At 46.3% G+C, this 19,565-nt stretch overlaps 1 pseudogene across 1 annotated transcript; it reads left to right on the top strand.

Annotated features, from left to right (window-relative positions):
• The first annotated feature begins 12,484 nt into the window (after positions 1 to 12,484).
• LOC125506077 (uncharacterized) lies at positions 12,485 to 16,561 on the top strand (annotated as a pseudogene). Its single transcript, XR_015604382.1, has 2 exons — positions 12,485 to 15,502; positions 16,007 to 16,561. The product of XR_015604382.1 is annotated as an uncharacterized LOC125506077 (transcript).
• Positions 16,562 to 19,565: the final 3,004 nt, after the last annotated feature.

Below are 19,565 nucleotides of genomic sequence, written 5' to 3' on the forward strand. Positions count from 1 at the left end.
GATGTCCGGGGCCTGTTGATGCTTGGCTGTCGTGCAGCTATGGTGGACGACGCTCCAGGGACCGGATGTCCGGGGTTGTGGCCGGATGTCCGGGGCCTGGGAGGTGTTCTTGACAACTTCCATTGGTTCTCTTCATCCGTGAACTTGGGGACTTGTACGTGTTCATGTGCATCTTCGGGAGGGTCCTCTTGATACCTAATCATGCACAATATCTCGGACTTAGGTAGTAGCCATGTCTCGAGTGGATCATATGTGATATCACTAAGGAAAGAAGTCACCTCATTCTCGACAGCTCTAGAAAGTGCTCGTGTCATGGGTCCTCTTGGCACTAGATGAGACGATGGTAGGTCCAGGGTGTGACGCTCCCGATTTGACCGTACACTAATAATGCACGCAAATGTGTACGATCAAGATCAAGGACTCACGAGAAGATATCACAACACAACTCTAGACACAATAATACAAGCTTTATATTACAAGCCAGGGGCCTCGAGGGCTCGAATACATAAGCTCGAAAACACAAGAGTCGGCGGAAGCAATAATATCTGAGTACAGACATAAGTTAAACAAGTTTGCCTTAAGAAGGCTAGCACAAAAGTAGCAACGATCGAAAAGGCAAGGCCTCCTGCCTGGGACCTCCTAACTACTCCTGATCGTCGTCAGCGGCCTGCACGTAGTAGTAGGCACCTCCAGTGTAGTAGGAGTCGTCATCGAGGGTGGCGTCTGGCTCCTGGGCTCCAACATCTGGTTGTGACAACCAGGTATAGAAAGGGGGAAAAGGGGGGAGCAAAGCAACCGTGAGTACTCATCCAAAGTACTCGCAAGCAAGGAACTACACTACATATGCATTGACTGGTATCAAATGAAAGGGGTAGTATATGTGGACTGAACTGCAGAATGCCAGAATAAGAGGGGGATAGCTAGTCCTATCAAAGACTACACTTCTGGCAGCCTCCATCTTGCAGCATGTAGAAGAGAGTAGATGATAAGTTCACCAAGTAGCACGTATAGCATAATCCTACCTGGCGATCCTCTCCTTGTCGCCCTGTTAGAGAGCGATCACCGGGTTGTATCTGGCACTTGAAAGGGTGTGTTTTATTAAGTATCCGGTTCTAGTTGTTATAAGGTCAAGGTACAACTCCGGGTCGTCCTTTTATCAAGGGACATGGCTATTCGAATAGATAAATTTCCCTGAAGGGGTGCATCACATTTCCCAACACGCTTGATCCCCTTTGTCCGGACACACTTTCCTAGGTCATGCCCGGACTCAGAAGATCAGCACATCGCAGCCCCACCTAGGCACAACAGAAAGGTCAGCACACCGGTCTAAATCCTATGCGCGCAAGGGTCTGGGCCCATCGTCCATTGCACACTTGTACGTTGCGAGGGCAGCCGGTGAGCAGACCTAGCAACCTCCATTTCCAAGGAAGTTGCGTTACGATGTCCAACCCGGCACGCGCCGCTCAGTCGCTGACGTCACGAAGGCTTCGGATGATACCACGAGGTCGAGTGCCCATAACTGTTCCCGCATAGTTGGTTAGTGCGTATAGGCCAGTGGCCAGACTCAGATCAAATATCAATATCTCGTTAAGCGTGTTATTTAGAAGTAACCGTGGACGCCGACCAGGGCCAGGCCCACCTCTCTCCTAGGCGGTCTCAACCTGCCCTGTCGCTACGCCATAAAGATCCACCCAGAGGGCCGTCGGGACAAAGGTCCTTTCAGGCCCCAATCCGTGAATCACTCGCGGGTACTCTACGAGCCGACCCGACTTTAGTCACCACGAGTATCTTATATTATGTATATAAATATATACCTGTGATCACCTCCCGAGTGATCACGGCCCAATAGTATATCATAGCAGATGGACAAGAATGTAGGGTCACTGATGATAAAGTAGTATCCTATACTAGGCATTTAGGATTGCACGTAAGGTATCAACAACTGTAGCAACAATGACAGGCTATGCAACAGAATAGGATTAACCGAAAGCAGTAACATGCTACACTACTCTAATGCAAGCAGTAGAGAGAAGAATAGGTGATATCTGTTGATCAAGGGGGGGCTTGCCTGGTTGCTCTGGCAAGGAGGGGTCGTCGACACCGTAGTCAAACTGGGGGTCATCGGTGGATGTCTCGGGGTCTACCAGAAAGAAGTAACGGAGGGGGAACACAATAAATAACAGAGCAATCAAAAGCATAACAAAGAAAGACATGGCAATACGCAGCACTAGGGGTGACCTAACGCAATGCTAGGCGATATAGGTGAAGGGGGGAAACATCCGGGAATGTTTTCCTGAAGTTTGTCGTTTTCGGGCAGATAAAACGGAGGTGGATTGTTGCATGTTCGCTATACTAGGGATGTGTGGCGGATGAGCGGACTGCGTATTCGGATTCGTGTCGTCGTTCTGAGCAACTTTCATATATAAATTATTTTCATCCGAGTTACGGTTTAATTTATGTTAATTTTCAAAGTTTTAAATGATTTTCCAATTTCCTGGATTTATAGTTAAAAAATTAAATAATAAAAGGCTAGGTACACCCGGAAGTGTACCTAGCCAACATATGGCAGGTGGGGCCAGTTGAATGGTCAACTGCCCAGTCGACTTTGACTGCTCGAAGTGAACAGTTATAGTGGGCCCAACATGTCATTGACTTAGCTATTTTTCTATGTAACGTTAGCATTTTAATTACCAGCAGGGGCCACATGTCAGTAGCACATCAAACTAACTAACTAAATAAATTAACCTAATATAGACTAAAATGGGGCCGGCCCCACACGCACAGACACACACAACACACACACAACGCCCGCCCGTGGCCACGGGTGTGCCTGCGCACAGGAGGCGTCGGTGGCCAAGATGGGGAAGGCGCCGGCGGGATGGCGCCGGCTGTCTAGCACCGGCGGGCCGGCACCAGCGGCGGCCAGCTGCGTCGCGGGGCAGGCGGCGTGTTTGGACGGCGCGGGCGGAGGCGCAGGGGGCACGACGGCTAGCGGTGGACGGCGTTGCGTGCCGGGCGAGCGGCGCGCAAGGAGCAGTAGGCCGCGACGGCCGGAGGCGCGGCGACCAGCGGCGGGTGACGGCAAGAGCGGGAGCGGATGAGGCAGGTGCGGGTGACGCGTGGGCACGAGGCCCAAACATAGCAGGGGGCAGTCGGGGCGTGCGCGGATGCGTGTGGCGAGGTGCAGGTGAAGAGCGAGGCGATGGCCTGAGTGACGGCAAGGGTGGGTCTGGGGCTAGAGGGCGCGGCAAGGTGAGCGGATGGGCTCGTCGGCCTCCTGGCAGTGCCAGGAGCGCACCGCGAACACTAGTTCGGGCAGAGGAGTATGGGGTACTCGACCCCCGTTGGCCATGGAGGACGGTGGAGTTCGGTGCTCGCGGACGCGGTGATACGACATGAATCCAAGGGGGGGAAGCAAACGGGAAAGGAAGAGGGGCTCACAGTGAGCCTGTAGATGAGCAAGAAGGGCTCGAGGAGGGATCGACGTTGCCGGAATCGATGACAAAGTTCATTGGGGCCGAGGAAGAAGATGTCATTGCAGGGCCTGATGCAGGGGCTCCCAGATCCAATAGGTTGATGTGGATGACGAAGTAGTCATCGGTGGAGCCGGTGGACGCGGTGGCTTGGTGCGGGGGTGCTATGTGGCTACGTGTGCGGCATGGCGGCGGCGACGGCAGAAGCATCCATGGCGGGAGAAAATGCAACAGCTCATGGGGGAGGGGAAAAAGATCTCAGAAGTATCCAACGCGTCGACGCTGGCATCCTTATCCACCCTGCCGCATCTGTAGCGACGCCGGCGACGAGCTGGCGCGGCTGGGACGGCGTCCAGCGCTCCGTCGTGTTCGACAGGTGGAGGAGAGAGGAGGAGGGTGTCGCTAGCTGGGTTGGGCCGACTCCTATGGACTAGAGCCCAGTTGGACACTAGGATTTGTTCCTTTTCATATTTATTTATTTTGTTTTCATTTTCCACATTGTTTTGCAATTTATGTTAATAATAACTGATTTTCGTTGCACCTGAAAATTTCACACATAAATGCTAGACAATGTATCAAGACCACTCATAAGCTTCGGAAATATTTGGAAAACCCTAAACATTTATTTAAATTGAAATGGATCAATTAACCGTCGCTAGTTCGATTTTAATTAGGTTAGGGGAGTTTTAGTAATTCATAAAATTTTGGTTTATTCAGATAATTAGTTAATGAATATTTGCGATGCCACCAACATTTTTATTTGACAGTTTGATGTAATAAGAATTTGACTTGTTATTTGAAATTTGAATTTGACTCGCTTTCATCAAGTGGCAAAATGGCTTTAACAAAACATAATGACATGGCACATTAGGGTGAGGTTACTGTAGCATAATTATCAAGGCGTCACAATTCTCCTCCACTACAAGAAATCTCGTCCCGAGATTTAAGAGGTGGAGCAAGAGAAAAAGACTCGGAAAGGATGGAGCTCAACACAAGATAGGTACGTGGGGACTATCTCAGTGAACGTGGCATAGAGGCATCTCTCGAGTTGCAATTCAAGAAAGTCATTGAGGGCAAGGTAAGTAGGTGCAACAAGAAGCTTCAACCAGGTAGACAATCGTTTGTTGCCTGAAACAAGGGGTGAAAGGGGTCGAGAGCAATGGGAATAAGTATTGTATCTGATACAAGAATAGATCACTAGTAATTGTGGCTCGTGAATTACATACGAAGCCAAGCGCGAGGAATAACTTCGAAAGTATGGATGTATAGGAGAGTCGGGTTTTGATCCTGTGGAACTGTGGGTTATAGGCCCACCATGTGGGATAACAAAAATAGGAAGGGCGAGGTCATCTTGCACGATCATGATAGCAAGGCATGTCGGAGAATAGACTGTCAGTTATGTTGGCAACATCATTGGTACCAAGGGCGAGGGTCGACGAGAACCATTTTCCCGCTCGTTGAAACGAGGTGGACCAATAGGCAAAGTTCTCATCCATCGATGGTTACCGGAACATCATCAACAATAGTAACAGGGTTTTCGTGACAGAGTTGCACACCGAGGTGTTTACATAAGCAGGGAAATATTACTGCTTATATCATATAGATCACAAGAAAAGTTAAACCAAACATTGGAAAGGAAAATATGATTATCAGATTAAACAAAACAATGGAAAGGAAAATGTGTTTAAACACATATTTCAGGGGTTTATCCTTCCCAAGGGTAAGACAAGCATGATATCCATGACGGGATATAACGTAGAAAACCCTTTAGGTAAGGGGAGAGAAATTTCATGACATTAACCATACAACGGTGTTAGGATAAATGAAAAAAATAGCATTGTGCTTCAAATGCTCTTATTGAAAATCGGATTACTACATACATGCTTTGAGATAGCATTGACATGGTCTTCAAGCAAAGGTCAGACTCTGGATACAGGAAGGATCCATTAGGAACAACTTGTAGAATAAGTCTTACAATTTCCTCATGGAAGAATGGATAACCTTGCAAATAAGGAAACTATAACAGTAGGTCCTCCGGCCAGTTGTGCTGGGCATGACATCATCTTACTGGGTCATAAAGGACTAGTGTTATAACTCTTGGGAAAATGTTCCAACCATCATATCTGACCGAGATTCAGATCTGATCGGTGTTAGGATACCTTAGACTCAGGATGCCTGAGAAGAAAAGGTGCAAAACAAATTGACGAGACAACATTGTAAGATTCTCGGGAAATGTACTACAGAAGCGAGTTCCGAAACAAGAGCTCATCATTAAACCAATGAAGGGATAAGGAGGTAACTGATGACCTCAGCGGCAATTCATCAAGACTTCCAAAAGATGGGTTTCCACAATTATGCGAACAAGGAGATAATATTAGTCATATCAAATGATATAATGATGTATGCTCGAGGAAAACATACACAGTTAAACATTGGTTGAAAGGTGCACCCAAAATATGGGCTTAGATAGCATGATCAATGTTAGAATGGTGATTCGATAACCAATGGTCTAAGAATGAAATATCGACCATTACCTTTGAAGAAATAGGGTTGCTAGAAGTTTTGAAGTCGCACATCATAGTTCGATTGTCGGTTTTCCGGTCAGAAATAACACGGGGACCAAGGAATGAACAGATATGGCAATAAGTATCACCTCTATCAAGAATTCTTAAGAGGTGGTGAAATTCTCACGACATTCTTGACATAAAAGAGGGTAATACTCCAAGGTAAAGAAGAACAAATGCTGGATAGCAAGGATCTCAAGGTATAACACAAAACAAGAACAAGTTTGTGTTGAACGGAAGTCAATAAAGTGGTCGGTGATAACACAAATCATCAAGGGCAAGGATGGTATTTCTCATCAAGAAGTTGACTGATATTCTGGAAGAGCTCAGAATGCTGATGATGATCATGACACATTTGTCGAGAGATTTCATGAAGATGTAATCGATAGGTGATGACATCAAGTGAAAGGGGTACTCGCAAGCAAGGAACTACACTACATATGCATTGATTGGTATCAAATGAAAGGGGTAGTATATGTGGACTGAACTGCAGAATGCCAGAATAAGAGGGGGATAACTAGTCCTATCAAAGACTACGCTTCTGGCAGCCTCCATCTTGCAGCATGTAGAAGAGAGTAGATGGTAAGTTCACCAAGTAGCATCGTATAGCATAATCCTATCCGGCGATCCTCTCCTCGTTGCCCTGTTAGAGAGCGATCACCGGGTTGTATCTAACACTTGAAAGGGTGTGTTTTATTAAGTATCCGGTTCTAGTTGTCATAAGGTCAAGGTACAACTCCGGGTTGTCCTTTTACCGAGGGACACGGCTATTCGAATAGATAAACTTCCCTGCAGGGGTGCACCACATTTCCCAACATGCTCGATCCCCTTTGTCCGGACACACTTTCCTGGGTCATGCCCGGCCTCGGAAGATCAACACGTCGCAGCCCCACCTAGGCACAACAGAGAGGTCAGCACGCCGGTCTAAATCCTATGCGCGCAGGGGTCTGGGCCCATCGCCCATTGCACACCTGCATGTTGCAAGGGCAGCCGGTGAGCAGACCTAGCAACCTCCATTTCCAAGGAAGTTGCGTTACGCTGTCCAACCCGGCACGCGCTGCTCAATCGCTGACGTCACGAAGGCTTCGGCTGATACCACGATGTCGAGTGTCCATAACTGTTCCCGCGTAGTTGGCTAGTGCGTATAGGCCAGTGGCCAGACTCAGATCAAATATCAAGATCTCGTTAAGAGTGTTATTTAGAAGTAACCGCGAACGCCGACCAGGGCCAGGCCCACCTCTCTCCTAGGCGGTCTCAACCTGCCCTGTCGCTCCGCCATAAAGATCCACCCAGAGGGCTGTCAGGAGAAAGGTCCTTTCAGCCCACAATCCGTGAATCACTCGCGGGTACTCTACGAGCTGACCCGACTTCAGTCACCACAAGTATCTTATATTATGTATATAAATATATATACTCATGATCACCTCCTGAGTGATCCCGGCCCAATAGTATAGCATGGCAAACAGACAAGAATGTAGGGTCGCTGATGATAAACTAGCATCCTGTACTAGGCATTTAGGATTGCAGGTAAGGTATCAACAACTGTGGCAACAATGATAGGCTATGCAACAGAATAGGATTAACCGAAAGCAGTAACATGCTACACTACTCTAATGCAAGCAGTAGAGAGAAGAATAGGCGATATCTGTTGATCAAGGGGGGGCTTGCCTGGTTGCTATGGCAAGAAGGAGGGGTCGTCGACACCGTAGTCAAACTGGGGGTCATCGGTGGCGGTCTCGGGGTCTACCGGAAAGAAGTAACGGAGGGGAAACACAATAAATAACAGAGCAATCAAACGCATCACAAAGAAAGACATGGCAATACGCAGCCTAATGCAATGCTAGGCGATATGGGTGAAGGGGGGAAACATCCGGGAATGTTTTTCCGAAGTTTGTCATTTTCAGACAGATAAAACAGAGGTGGATTGTTGCAGAGTCGTTTCCCCTACAATAACGACTCTAAAAATAGCCTAATAAGAGGTAATTCGAAATTACATGGGCCTGGCCCAAAAATAAGGTGGCGCAACACCTACAATAAGCTATGGGCGAAATTTATGAAAGACATCTTGTACATTTCGTTTATGCCCTTTGATGTCATCATGGTGGCTTCAAACTGCTGAAATCTCCACTTGAAACTCCGTTCTTGTTCGCTTCGCGCGTGCCCTTATCTCCATGCTTGATCGTGCTCCAATATTTATTCTTCTTGTCCATGCTAGGCACTTTATTCATAAGCAACACAAATATATCTAATTTAGGCAACATCATATTCTAATGAACATTAGAATCATTACTAAGAAACAAAAGTACCTTGCAATTTAATTGGCATGTGCGAGCTCTAATAATTGGTTAAATATGAGGGGTTGTGGGTGTAACTGTGGTAGTGTTGTCCTCATCAGCATGGCATGCAGTTGTTCCCGGCTTCAGGCGCATTAGAATCATTACTAAGAAACAAAAGTACCTTGCAATTTAATTGGCATGTGTGAGCTCTAGTAACTGGTTAAATATGAGGGGTTGTGGGTGTAACTGTGGTAGTGATGTCCTCAGCAGCATGGCAGGAAGTTGTTCCCGGGTTCGAACGCCAGTTGATCCTATTAGTTCCATTAGCCATTCGAGACCAATTCGGAGATTCAGCCGGACTTTCGATTCAGGTGTCAACTTGATTGGGTCATCTCTTCTTGGACTTGAATGTAACTAGGGGAGTGTCGTGTCGATCCGCCTCTGTCGGTTCATGCACATATTGTATTGAATTCATGCTCTAGCCAACTCATCCAAAAGTCCGAACTGATGGAGAAAGGCGGGCAATATACTTCAACACCTCCTCACATCTAGGCTTATTTAGTCCTTAGACGTGGGATTTATGTAGGCCGCAGAATCATTTTTATTAATACTGCGTTAGCAGGGTCTTGAACTCAAGACCTCCTGGCTTGGATACCATATTGAATTCATGCTCCAGTCAACTCATCCAAAAGTCCGAACTGATAGAAGATACTATTCAATACATTTATAGGTCAACACTCCCCCTCACGTGTGGCCCCCTTGGGCCTAAACATGGACCGAAAGTGGGCTTCAATTTAATTATGCCAGCCGGGTCTTGAACTCAAGACCTCTTGGCTCCAATACCATGTAGAAGTGCATGCTCTAGCCAATGCAATCAAAAGTCCAAACTGGTAGAAGAGACTATGCAATACATTTATACGTCAACATAATGTGCCAATAGCCAACCCACCAAAAGAGATGGGCGGACGTGTTGGTATAGTGGTGCACCCCTATAGGGATAAATCTGTTCGAATAGGCAAGTCTGAGGTTATTGACAACCTGGATCGGGCTGACTTGATCATATAACAACTTCAACTCTATTAATTAAAACTTGCAACCATGTGAGTGGCTTGTGAGTTCTTCCTCGTGGGATATGCGAGGGAGAAGTCAAGGTAGTGTTATGTTTGTAGTAGGTAGGTCAATACAGTTGTTGTGGTCCTTTACTTTTATGTGCTCCCTCATCTCATCCCTAATAGATGCAAGTTGTAGCATGTCTCTGTAGAATGCTTAATGCTTGTGCCGCTAAATCACTTACCCTTAGAAACATGTTGCATACAATAGCTTAGGTCTGCATAAGTCTTGCGAGTACAGGTGAGTACTCACCTTGCTTAATTTACACTTTTTCCCTAGATGGCTGCCATCTAGCCGGCACTGATTTGGGAAATAAGTTTTTGATGGACGACGTTAGTTGGTTATCTCACAGACAGTGATCTGGGCATGGATATGGACACCCTTTGCTTTTATTTGAGCTTTCTTAAGGTATTTGTATTCTTTACCTATCTAAGATATATTCACTCCCAAAGACCCTTGATGTATTCATTCGTTAATTTTGATTATTTTTTTTAGAGTTATTATATATTTGATTGTTTTTGTTGCGAATTATTTTCTTATTTGTGTTGTGATACCGACAGTCCCACAACATAAGGTGTACGTTTCAATGTGTTCATTGTGTGAAAGTGGAACTTGAGGATCATTATGCGAAGGCTAGCGGAGATTTTGTTTTCTGAGATGCAAGGCTAGCGAAGATTGGTAGACTTGTGTAGTGTCAATCCCGAGGTGCTAGACAAACTAACCAGCGAGCAGATGAGTTAGTTGTAATGAAACACCACCCCTGATTGTGCTTTCAAAAGTTCAGTGGTGGAGGGAGAAGTCAAGTACAGTGAGGCAATTCCAAATTAAAAAGTAAAAGTAAAAGTTAGTGAGACTATTCAAAGTCTCCTTCCTGGGCAAGTGTGGCGTGGGGTAGGCCAGGTCAGGTGCAAATGGGACGACAAGAACATGATTTGAGCAAGACAGAGTATTGCGCAGCTTTAAGAAATCTCAATACTGACCATGGCATAGAGCATCTATATCCGGGCACCCCGAACCCCATCATATGCCTAGGCGGACAGTTCGGTCGCTAACAGGTAAAAAAACAATCCATCCGGATGTCTCAAATCCGTCTCAAATGCCCGGGCTGGCTGGCATCATTCATATCTAGACCAAAGCTAAGGCGGCTATGAGACAGACTGGGCGCGCCCGGGCGCGTCCGCCACGTCCGCACGACCCATCTCTGGCCCACTGTGACCCCACAAAACCCCCATCCGGATTGAACCCTAGCCTCACTTCACTCTGCTCCGCTTTCCCTTTCTCCAATCCGTCAACTCCGATCTCCAGCGACCATGTCCATGACTAGCAGCCACTTCGACAGCTTCAGCGACGACGCTTGGGACGCTTTCCTCCGTGATGCAGCCGGGGACGAGGATGAGCTTTCCCTTTGTGTCATGCTGCAACGCTCGCGAGTGGACACAAGCGACAACCCCGGTTCTGGTGTGACATTGTCTGTCGCCTGCGGCCGTAGCGCCGACGCCAGAGCGGGCCCTTCACACTCCGCGCGCGGATCCTTGAGGGTAGCTCAATCGGCACCGCCCGTCTGTCGGCCTCTTCCCCCTCGGGCCGCTGCTCCGCCGGGCAGCGATGGGTTCTAGTGCCTGCTCCGCCGGTGCGTTGGTTGTGCACTCCGGAATTGGAGGCGCGCGCCGCCCGCCATGAGAGGCAGAAGGCAAGGGAGAGGACGGCCGCGTTGGGCGCAGCTCCGTAGTCTTCCCACCGCCGCCGCGTGATGCCGGCGGTGCCCGGCGAGGAGGACCATCTCCTTTAGTGGGTGTACCACTAGTCACTTACGACAGCGGAGACAGACGCCCGACGGCTCCGAAAGATCAACCCCAAGGCGCTCCGGCTCGACATTGAGCAGTCTGAGCGGGAGGCAGCAGAGGCGGCTAGGGTGGCCAAGCTCAAGCAGAAGCAACGCCGCATTATCCGGCGCTTGAAGCGCTACATCATCATCTCATCTTCCTCCTCCTAGGACGACGGCTCGGACAACAACGGCTCCGGCGATGACTCATCACTTGTCGCGAACGACTACAGCAGCCCGGCATCCGGAAGGGCAAAGGACCGGCGAGGAAGTGGTGAAGGTGGACCCTCTTCCTGTTTCTATAAGCCAGCACGTAGTACTATCCAGTTAGAATTTGCTGGGCGATTGAACTGTGATTCACTTTTGGTGATGTTTATATGTAAGTTATATCTGTTTGCTATCGGTTTATATGTCCTCTTGGTCTTGAATTTGGCCATTTGATGATCTATGTAGTACGTTGTTTGGTTTTGTATGGATATAGAATGCCGGATATGAAAAACGCAACTGTGAACACGCTGATTTGGGAACTGCCCGGGCGCGTCCACGAGTGTGTAGGGTGTCGGATTTGGCAAATTCGACTGTAAATGATCTTATTTACTTTTGCATTCTCTTTTCAGGTGTTGTTGTTTCTATGTAGTAGATCACTGGAATTTGGAACAATCACATCACATACGAAGAATTTCTTTTCTTTCACCAGCATTTAGCTAGTTATTGATTCATTTTATGGAGTTTGCTAGAGCCTACAGCGTGTTTGGCAGAGTTTGTGTTTTCTATTCTCTCTGATTTTGACAGTGATCCTTTTTTTGTGGACAAAAGAAAAGAGGTTAAACATGGTTTCCACCTCTCACTTCCCGAATGAGAATTGTTTCCAAGTAGAGCCAAACCAAAATGTGTTTGATTGGTCAAGATCGTCTTCCATTTTCCAAGTTCCAATGCGTCATGCGTCCTTTTCCTATGGTCCATGGTCCATACTCCACATACTAGCTCATTTGTTCCAATAATCTTGTTCGCATTTCACAACTGTATGAACTGTTTTAGTAAATTTCATGTGGAACTTAGCGTTCATGATTGGCCCTAAGATTTTGGCATGCAAAACTGCAAATCCAATCGAGAAATCGCATATAACAAAGTTCTTAGCTCTGGCGATGTGCGTTCAGTGAAAAAAGACGTTAATGTGGACTATGAAGGCGTCTATGGCGACTTCATCAATCACAAATGATGTGTCGGTTGCGTTTCTTGGAGGTGCTCATAGGAGTATGATGTGCGTGCGTTCATATAGATGAGTGTATGTGCGTATGTATGAGCATACGCTAAAAAAATCTCAGTTGAGGTTCCGAGTTTTTTCTAAAAATAAAACTCAGGTTTTGGTCACCCCACCAAATACGCCAGTCAGTCAGTCAGTCAACTCTGGACCCAAACAGAGAAGATCCCACAGACCTCCCATTCCATTCTCGCAAGACTGGACAACTGCAGTCTTCCCTTTCCCTCTCTACAACACTCGTCTCGAATCCTTAAATGCCGACCAAAACCCGAGGGCAGGAGCATCACACAGCCATGGCCGCCGAGAAACCCGAAACCTAGAGGAGTCCCTTTTTCCTATTGCTCCAACTGGCCAAGATCAGCAGGGAGCCAACTGAATCAAGAGAAAAGGCCGAGGATCGCCGTCCATGGGGGACAGGAAGAGGTACTGTTCCTGCTCCTCTACCCATGGCTTCTCGGGGCCGCTACCGCTCTTCTCCTTCTTCACCTTCTTGTTCCTCCATGTGTCCGCCGCCGCTACCGCCGCCGGCAACCCGTGCCTTCCTCTAAACAACACGTAGGAATCCCTCATGAGGGATCTCTCGCGCTCTGTGGGCTCAGCCGGGTGGAACACAACCGTCTCCAATCCATGCCTATGGAGAGGAATCGGTTTCTCCCCTTCTAACTCCAATTCCTTCTCGGTGGTGACCGAAGTCGATTTATCTGGCTGCTCCATATCCAACCCCACGCTCTTTGCCTCCTTATGCTCTCTCGACACCTTACAGTCCCTCGATCTCTCCAAGAATTACTTCACCAATTTGACGGTCCATTTCTCTCGTTACCCCATGACTGCCGGGTTACGGGTGCTGAATTTCAGCAGCAACCGTCTAGTTGGGCGACTAAGCGGTCTCTCCGATTTCTCTCATCTCGAGGTTCTTGATCTCTCCTTCAATTCCTTCACTGGAACTGTGACCACCCATTTGATTGTTATGCCTAGGTTGTGGAGCCTGAACCTCAGCTCCAATCATTTGGTTGGTGCTATCCCTCTAAGAATGGCTAGCTCTATGGAGGAGTTAGTGTTGTCTCGTAATAGTTTCAATGATTCAATTCCAAGCAGCCTGTTCAGTTATTCAAACCTCACTCTGTTGGATCTTAGTCAGAACAGTCTCACCGGTGATGTCGTTGATGAGTTCCGGAAGCTGCCCAAGCTCAGGACCTTAATCCTTTCTGGTAATAACCTGACTGGAATAATACCGGCGAGCTTGTCGAATGTCGCGATGCTCACTCGGTTTGCGACTAATTAGAACAATTTTACTGGTTCTATACCCAGTGGTATTACAAAGCATGTGAAGATGTTGGATTTGAGTTACAATGGTCTGAGTGGGGAGATACCCTCTGATCTCCTCGCTCCTGTAGGATTGGATACTGTTGATCTCTCCAGCAATTACCTTCAAGGACCAATTCCTAGGAACTTATCTTCAAAGCTCTACCGCTTGAGGCTTGGTGATAACAAGCTCAAAGGGACCATCCCGGACACCATCGGTGATGCCTTGGCCTTGGCTTATCTTGAATTGGACAACAATCACTTGATGGGAAATATCTCTTCAGAGCTTGGAAGATGCAGGAACTTGTCCTTGTTGAATCGGGCATCAAACAATCTTCAGGGGCAAGAACCTGATGCAATCAGTAACCTTGACAAGCTCGTAGTTCTGAAGCTTCAAATGAACAATCTCAGGGGACCTATCCCAAGTACATTTTTTGATTTAACAAATCTGAGCACCTTGAATCTTAGTATGAATTTATTCACTGGAGAGATACCAATGGGAATTTTCAACCTTCCAAAGCTTTCCAACTTGAATTTTCAAGGGAACAAGATCAGCAGTGCCATTCCAGTTTCAGTCAGTTCATTGCAGTCTCTAATTGAACTCAATCTGGCAAATAATTCCCTCACTGGTACCATCCCAACAATGCCGACCAGCTTGAGCGCAGTTCTCAATCTTAGTCAAAACCATCTTAGTGGATCTATTCCTTCAAATATCGGTATTTTAAAAGATTTAGAGATCCTTGACCTTTCATACAACAACTTGTCTGGTCCAGTGCCATCCTCACTTGAAGGTCTGCAGAGCTTGACACAGTTGGTGCTATCTTATAATCACCTATCTGGGCCCCTTCCTGCATTCCGTTCTAGCATGACTATTGATAGCAGTGGAAATCCTGATCTTACAAATGACAGGGAAAACAGTAATGACGCTCCTACTAGTGGGAAGACAAGGACACATACTGTTGTGATTATTGTTCCTATTGTCAGTTCTCTTGTTGGACTCTGTTTGCTGGCTGCTATTATTATGCTCGCATTGTCCAAGAGGATTTATCGTGTGGAAGACGAAGGACCATCAACTGAAGTGGGTGTGTGTCAAGTCATTGACGGCCACTTCATAACAATGAGCAGTGTGCACACCTCCGGAATTGACTTTACGTATGCAATGAAAGCAGTCTCCAATCCCAACAACATATTCCCGAAGACAAGATTTTTGCACCTACTACAAGGCCATGATGCCAAATGGATCAATCTACTCTGTGAAAAAGCTTGATTGGAGTGACAAGATATTCCAGGTTGGTAGCCAAGAGAAATTCGGCCATGAGCTTGAGGTTCTTGGCAAGCTAAGCAATTCCAGTGTCATGGTGCCATTGGCTTATGTCTTGACAGAAGACAATGTGTACCTCCTCTATGAGCATGTGTACAAGGGCACGGTGTTCGACTTACTGCATGATGGGAGGTCACATGTTCTGGACTGGACAACATGGTATAGCATTGCTTTGGGGGTGGCCCAAGGGCTGACCTTCTTCATGGGCGCACTTAGCCGGTTCTGCTTCTTAATCTGTCGACGAGGACTATCCACTTGAAGTCAACAAATGAGCCTCAGATTGGAGATATTGAGCTTTACAAAATTATCGATCCTTCTAAAAGTAGTGGGAGCCTTTCAACCATTGCTGGCATAGTTGGCTATATTCCACCAGGTAAAACACGAATCCTCATATTCTGATTCAGTTTGAGCAGCAATAGTCAACTTGTTGATTTTTTTGAGAAATGAATATTTTCTGCTATTTTTCATTTACAAACACTTCATGTCATCTGTTTCTTGTTTGCAGAAATTTTTCTTAATGTGCTTGACTGCAAATATGCGTGAATATTAGCACCAAATTCCATCTTCCCCATTGTTCAGCACTTGAACTATCATCTTGTTTCCTGAAGTGTTCCAATGGAATGCTTCCTCTTTCACTCGCTTAATTTAGACACTCAAGCCCATGCTTTATAGTGTTATGTTGAAAGCTGCCATCCAAACTAAAGGGTCTCAGCAGGGAAAATAATAGTTCAAACAGATAACTGCTCCGAGGCAAACTAGCTTCTCAACCGGTGCCCAAGCCCCCACGACAATCTTGCAATTTTTGGTTCAGTTATATTTCAGTAATTCAGAAAAGTTCATATGTACTAACACCAATATCACCGAATTTTGATTGCAGAGTATGCATACACTATGAGGTTGACGATGGCTGGGAACGTTTATAGCTTTGGAGTCATTTTACTAGAGCTCTTAACAGGGAAACCATCTGTCAGTGATGGCATGGAGCTAGCCAAGTGGGCTCTCAGTATTTCAGCTAGGCCTGAGAAAAAGGAGCAGGTCCTTGACACCAGGGTCTCAAGAACTTCACTTGGTGTTCACAGCCAGATGCCGTCGGTCCTCAATATTGCGCTCTCATGTGTTACTTTCTCTCCCGATGCTCGGCCGAAGATGGCAACGTCTTGAGGCTGCTCGCCAATGCAAAGTGAATGTGAATCAAAAGAAAGCAGTTGGTTTTGTTAGGTTAGATAAGTTCTGGATGGAGTCTGACATTTTCTTAGTTTGTGGATGTCAGTATACAGGTGATCATTGTATAGTGCCATAGTCTATGGTAGGTTATGAGTTGGTGACGAGTTTGAATTGTTAAGTATATATTTTTTGGACTGAACGATCTCTGGTCTTTAAACATCACAGTGATGGTTATTAGCAAACCTGAGTGCATTGTTTTTCTAGTTAATTCGTAGTACTTTGACTTGGCAATGGGCAGTTCAACTAAAAGCTCCACAAATCACTAAATAAAACCATGTCTGAACACTTCTTCACTTTGTGTGTTCTGTGACTTCTTCTCTATGATTTGTTATTTCAGTATTTTAGACAAATTTGGATTTAGTTGTTGTGATTGTGGGCATTCAAGTAACTAGAGGATGCCTCGTGCATTGCCGTGGGAATTGGTTAATTTTGGGTTGATAGCATGAGAACCAAAGTTGAAAATACATATTACTTATTATATTTGAACATAACTGGAATACTTGAATGGGAAATAGTTGAACATAACTGGAATACTTGAATGGGAAATAGTTGAACATAAGTGGAATACTTGAATGGGAAATATTTGAACATAAGTAGAATACTTGAATGGAAAATATTTTTTCATGTATAGTTGAATATTGTGGTGGTCTTTCTCTATGCATGATTGCATGTTAAGGTGGGTCTTAGAGCATCTCCAGCAGGCTCTCCCAAGCGCCTTTTTACGCGCCGGCGCCGAAAAAAACCCAATACCCCGAAATCCGCCGGCTCGGCCTGTTTTTGGGCCCGGCGATCGCAAGCCGAACCCGATGCACTAGGGGGCGCTTGGGGGCTCCGACGCAAGGGAAAAACACGCCTGGGCCACACTGTTAGGCGAAAAGTCAAGCCAATGGTCCAGATTCGCCTCCCACCCCCGCATGCTCGGCCACCACCTGCCGATCCCAGCGTCACCCACCGCCCACCACCGCTAGATAGGCCATTCCCCACAGGAAAAGAGAGGAGGTTTCGCCACGGCAGCCTCTCCACCACCGTCAAGGTGTTCGGCGATTTTCCTGCTCGACAATGGACTCGGACGACAAGGAGGTGCTCGCCGCGCTGCTGGAGGAGGAAGCCGATGCCGACGTTGACACGTCTCCAACGTATCTATAATTTTTTATTATTCCATGCTATTATATTATCTGTTTTGGATGTTAATGGGCTTTATTTTACACTTTTATATTATTTTTGGGACTAGCCTATTAACCCAAGGCCGAGTGCAAATTGCTGTTTTTTTTCCTATTTTAGTGTTTCACAGAAAAGGAATATCAAACGGAGTCCAAACGGAATAATGAAACCTTCGGGAGCGTGATTTTTGGAACAAACGTGATCCAGAGGACTTGGAGTGGACGTCAAGCAACCAACAAGGAGTCCGCGAGGCAGGGGGCGCGCATACCCCCTGGGTGCGCCCTCCCCCTCGTGGCTCAACCGACCTACTTCTTCCTCCTATATATGTTCACATACCCCAAAAACATCCGGGAGCACCATGAAACCCTATTTCCACCGCCGCAACCTTCTGTACCCAAGAGATCCCATCTTGGGGCCTTTTCCGGAGCTCCACCAGAGGGGGCATTGATCATGGAGGGCCTCTACATCAACTCCATGGCCCCTCTAATGATGTGTGAGTAGTTTACTTCAGACCTTCGAGTCCATAGCAAGTAGCTAGATGGCTTCTTCTCTCTCTTTGGATCTCAATACAAAGTTCTCCTTGATCTTCTTGGAGATCTATTCGATGTAACTCTTTTTGCGGTGTGTTTGTCGAGATCCAATGAATTGTGGGTGTATGATCAAGTCTATCTATGAACAATATTTGATTCTTCTCTGAAATCTTTTATGAATGATTGGTTATCTTTGCAAGTCTCTTCGAATTATCAGTTTGGTTTGTCCTACTAGATTGATCTTTCTTGCAATGGAAGAAGTGCTTAGCTTTGGGTTCAATCTTGCGGTGCTCGATCCTAGTGACAGAAAGGGAAACGACACATATTGTATTGTTGCCATCGAGGATAAAAAGATGGGGTTTATATCATATTGCTTGAGTTTATCCCTCTACATCATGTCATTTTACCTAATGCGTTACTCTGTTCTTATGAACTTAATAGATGCATGTTGGATAGCGGTCGATGTGTGGAGTAATAGTAGTTGATGCAGGCAGGAGTCGGTCTACTTGTCACAGACGTCATGCCTATATACATGACCATGCCTAGATATTCTCATAATTATTCGCTTTTCTATCAATTGCTCGACAGTAATTCGTTCACCCACCGTAATACTTATGCTATCTTGAGAGAAGCCACTAGTGAAACCTATGCCCCCTGGGTCTATTCTGCATCATATAAGTTTCCAATTTATTTTATTTTGCAATCTTTACTTTCAATCTATATCATAAAAATACCAAAAAAAATTATCTTGTCATTATTATTTCTATCAGATCTCACTCTCATAAGTGACCCTGAAGGGATTGACAACCTGTTTTATCGCGCTGGTTGCGAGTTTCTTATTTGTTTGTGTAGGTATGAGGGACTTGCGTGTGGCCTCTTACTGGATTGATACCTTGGTTGATGAGGACATCAATACCATTGTTACACCCACAGCCTCTGCTGCTATACATACTGGACCAATTACTAGAGCTCGCGCACGCCAATTGAATTATCAGGTACTTTCGTTTCTTGGTAACGATTCTAATGTTCATGAGAATATGATGCTGCCTAAATTAGATACATTTGTTTTGCTTACAAATGAAGGGCCTAGTTTGGACAAGAAAGATGAACCTTGGAGCAAGTAGAGGACTGGAGATGATGGCATGCGCAAGGGGATCAAGAACGGAGTTACAAGTGATGAATTCAGGACTTTGCAGCCACCATAAGGAGTGCATGAAGCCTTGGACGAAATATACAACATGCCACTTGATAAATTTCGTCCAGAGGCTATTCTACGTGCTGCATCACCTTATTATTGGGCCAGGCCCATGTATTTTCGAAATACTTAAGTATAGGCTGTTTTTAGAGTCCGTAAGTGTGGGGAAACAAGAGTTAGGGTTGGTTTCGGACCCCTCCTCCAAGGGCCACGAAATTCCCCCTCTTCCTCCATATATACAGCCCTTAGGGCGTCGTTTAGACCGCGGGTTTTGTTTAGATTAGAAGTTTGCCATAGCTGCAAATTCGCGTACTTCGTTTGTGTCC

Source organism: Triticum urartu, chromosome 5A (assembly GCF_056163025.1).
Source record: "Triticum urartu cultivar PI428250 chromosome 5A, HENAU_Tu73, whole genome shotgun sequence".
NCBI lineage: Eukaryota > Viridiplantae > Streptophyta > Magnoliopsida > Poales > Poaceae > Triticum > Triticum urartu.